Source organism: Myotis davidii, unplaced genomic scaffold, assembly GCF_000327345.1.
Source record: "Myotis davidii unplaced genomic scaffold, ASM32734v1 scaffold1584, whole genome shotgun sequence".
NCBI lineage: Eukaryota > Metazoa > Chordata > Mammalia > Chiroptera > Vespertilionidae > Myotis > Myotis davidii.
This window is the reverse complement of record NW_006295732.1, coordinates 87,656-91,874: the sequence shown is the minus strand read 5'-3', so window position 1 is coordinate 91,874 and position 4,219 is coordinate 87,656.

The following is a 4,219-nucleotide window of genomic DNA, read 5'->3' as shown; positions in this document are numbered from 1 at the left end:
GGGATATCCTCAAGTTTAATACAATTGAATATGCTGCTTTAATGAGTTTTGTGGGCCACTAGAAATGAAAACTTTGAGTAGAGATGAAATAACAAAAATACTTTATGTTTGTTGTAAGCTACAGTTAAAACAATGACCTTTCTTCTATTATGGCTGAAAATAATGAAGAAATGATAATAAATAGATAGCCTTAGGGAAGTTATACATCAATAATTCAACATAATATATATTTGTGCTCTATGAAAGCACTAGGAAAAGAGGTGAGGAAGTTCTTCATTAATAAACATTGTGGATTAATTCTGTGGATGTCAAGTAATGGGCTATGAATGTGTTGTTATAGCTGTAGAATGAAGGTTATGCTATTGTTGAGCAATAGAGATGCATAAACCAGCACCTTATAGTACCACTGCTGATATGTTCCCATCGGTAAAAGCAAGTACTCCATCTCCTGTCCCACATTGAGACTCTCATCGACCAAAAACAAAAAGACCCCAAAAATAAACAAGCAAAAAACCCCACAAAACATATTCCCAGAAATCATAGCTCTTAGATTTCACCAAATCTATATATATATAAAGAGGTAATATGCAAATTTTCCAGGACGCCATAATGGTCACGACAGAACTAATTTGCATATTACTTCTTTATAGTCTGCACGCGCAGATGGAGGGGAACAGGGATTGCTGCATGGTAAGGCAAGCCATGGGTGGTGGAGGACACCAGCAGGGCGCAGAGAGCAGGGAGCAGGGCCTGCCAGCACTGTGGTGAGGAGCAGGTTCACAGATAATGGGCGGAGCAGGGCCCTTGGAGAGCTGGAAGCAGGCCAGCCAGTGGTAATGGCAATGATCTGGTCCTGCAGAGAGAAGGATGGAGCAGGCCCGCAGAGAGCAGGACTGAGCAGGGCCTGCCAGTGCTGCAGGGAAGAGCAGGCCTGCAGAGAACAGGGTGTTGCAGGCCCATAGAGGGAGCAGGAGTCGAGGGGGCGGGGAGGGTGTCCAGGCCGCCACTACAGGGAGACAGCCCACAGCAGGCCCGCCTCTGAGCATGAGCTGCGGAGGAAACACCTTTTCTTACAGCTCACTGGCTAAGCTCCCTGTATGCCACTCTCAGTGTTCTTGATAACTTTGGTAATAAGAATCCAAGAAGGTGATTTAGGGTTTTTCCACATCACTCCTGGAGGAAAATATGAAGGTCCACTGCTGGAGGGGCTAAGAAATGTCATATCCTGCCCTAGCCGGTTTGGCTCAGTGGATAGAGCCTTGGCCTGTGGACCGCAGGGTCCGGGTTCGATTCTGATCAAGGGTGTGTACCTAGGTTGCAGGCTCCTACCTGGCCAGGGCGCAGGTCAGGGCTCATGCAAGAGGCAATTGAAGTTTCCCTCTCATATTGATATTTCTCTCTGTCTTTCCCTCTCCTTCCATGCTCTCTAAAAATCAATGAAAAAATATCCTCAGGTGAGGATTAAAAAAAAAGAAAGAAAGAAATGTCATATCCTATGAAAGAGACATCTTTAAAATGCCCAAAGAAAGTTGTCATTTTTGTGTGGTGAAGGAACTGGAGTCCGTGTTGATGAAAACACCTTGGCGGCCAGCAGTGGCAGCAGCAGTGGGGTGATGGGGGTGGTGCCTTCCCCTGATCAGCCTGCAGAGGGAGGTCGTCAGGAGGACATCCCTTGAAGGCTCCTGGACTGTGAGAGGGGGCAGGCTGGGCTGAGGACCCCCCCGCCCCCCCAGTGCATGAATTTCATCCACCAGGTCTCTAGTGTAATAATAATAATACCAAAAAATACAAGCAAAAAACAGGCATAGAAATAACATTTCTCATACCTACAGGGCTCTAAACTTTCAAATTATTTCTTTTCAGCATTGGTACATATTTTGTTTCTAGAGACTCAGGCTAACACTAATTAATTGAGTTTAGATGGAGCTATTTAAGTATGGAGATTCGTTTTTATACTCTATTAATCACATAAGCTGGAGTATTTATATGCATAACATTCACTTCACAGCCACAGTTGTTTCGGAGAAGCAGTCTAGGTGAACCAAGTATACTCTGCTAAAACATGTTCAGATAATTACGTCCGTTATCTTCCTTCTAGTAAAATTGTTTCAGCATGTTTACAAGGAGGCTTATGAGGTTAAAACAGACGTAGGCATCCTCAAGGAGGCAGGAAATAAGTTACATATTTGCTATGATTTTCTTTCTTTCCAGGTACCATACATGGGGGAAAAACAGATAGAAAACTAATTAATTACATTGGTCTCTTAATACAATGGTTGGGGGCAACAGGATTAGACATATTTTGCATTGTGCACATTATCCTGTCCATCATATTTTTATTATTAATTTTATTTTTATGGTCACTGGTCCTATGAAAACTTTTTAAACCATGCAACTTTGCTTCTGAAAAACAGCAACATTTTTTTTTTCATTAAAGGGATACAGATATCATGTGATTTACCTGGGTTACTCTATGCTACACCAGCCAGAAAATATAGGCTGGTATTTTATTGAAATGCTAGAAGACTGCAGCTTGCAAGATGAAAGATGCTGTTAATATATTGTATATTTTTGACCTAACAAATGAAATGAATTTCAGATCTTCCCATTTTATTTTTTTTTATTTTTTATTTTTCTTAAAATATATTTTATTGATTTTTTACAGAGAGGAAAGGAGAGAGATAGAGATAGAGAGTTAGAAACATCGATGAGAGAGAAACATCGATCAGCTGCCCCCTGCACATCACCCACTGGGGAAGTGCGCGCAACCCAGGTACATGCCCTTGACCGGAATCGAACCTGGGACCCTTCAGTCCGCAGGCCAACGCTCTATCCACTGAGCCAAACCGGTTTCGGCTGATCTTCCCATTTTAAGATTTCACAGATTTGAGACCCAAATATTAGGAGTGGGATGACTTCTCTTACAATTACATCCTATTAATCACTGGTTAATTTTTACCATTCTTCCCTATGATTCAGGGATCCGCAGATATCATGATATGAGAACCCCAAACAAAATTGCTTTCATTATGGATCCCAGTATTGATCACACCATTGTTGGCAGTTAAGCCTGCCGCCGCTATATTTCAGGATACTCATGACTGAATCATAAGCAAATTGTGCAGTGTGTCACCTTCTGAGCTGACTAATTCTGACCTTTAAAGTGGTACAAAAATGTATATAATACTTTGAAGTTATGGAGACATATGAATCAAAGACAAGGATTTCTGAGGTTCTGCATTGTTTCACAATATCAAATGATGAATGGTAGGGCAAGTCTTGGTAATTGGGGAAATTTTCTGCATTTTGTAATGTTACTGTATTTCATTGTTGCATCATACCTGTAGGGTATTGAAGCTGAAGGCTCTTGAGAGAGAGCGAGAGAGAGAGAGAGAGAGCGAGAGAGAGAGAGAGAGAAGAAAAAGAGGGAGAAAGGAGAAAAAGAAGATGAAAGAATGTTGAATTCCCTTCCCATGTTTGTCTGTGGGGCAAGGGCAATACTTGGCAATGTAGCAATGTTAGATAATAGTGATTTCTGATCAAACTGACGCTCTAGTGCAGCGGTTCTCAACCTGTGGGTCGCGACCCCTGAAAATACACCCTGCATATTAGATATATATTTTTTAATATATTTTATTGATTCTTTACAGAGAGGAAGGGAGGGGGAAAGAGAGTTAGAAACATCACTGAGAGAGTAGCATCGATCAGCTGCCTTCTGCACACTCCCTATTGAGGATGTGCCCACAACCAAGGTGCATGCCCTTGACTGGAATTGAACCTGGGACCCTTGAGTCTGCAGGCTGATGCTCTACCCACTGAGCCAAACTCGGTAGGGCCATATCAGATATTTACATTATGATTCATAACAGCAGCAAAATTATAGTTTTGAAGTAGCAACGAAAATAATTTTATGGTTGGGGGTCACCACAACATGAGGAACTGTATTAAAGGGTTGTGGCATTAGGAAGGTTGAGAACCACTGCTCTAGTGTAATCTGTGAAATATCATTTTTTCCAATTTGTAAACCTAGTCATTTATATTAATTTTAAGTATATGATCTACTTATATAACTCCCATAAATCTCTTATTTTTTTAAGAAAACCAGTGCTATCCCTTATTGTTTTCAAAACGTAATTCATATTGATATTTTTATGTGTGTTTAGTGCTTCTTTGGAAAAATTTGTTGCTAATTGGATTTTTTTTCTTTGTAGGTAACTAT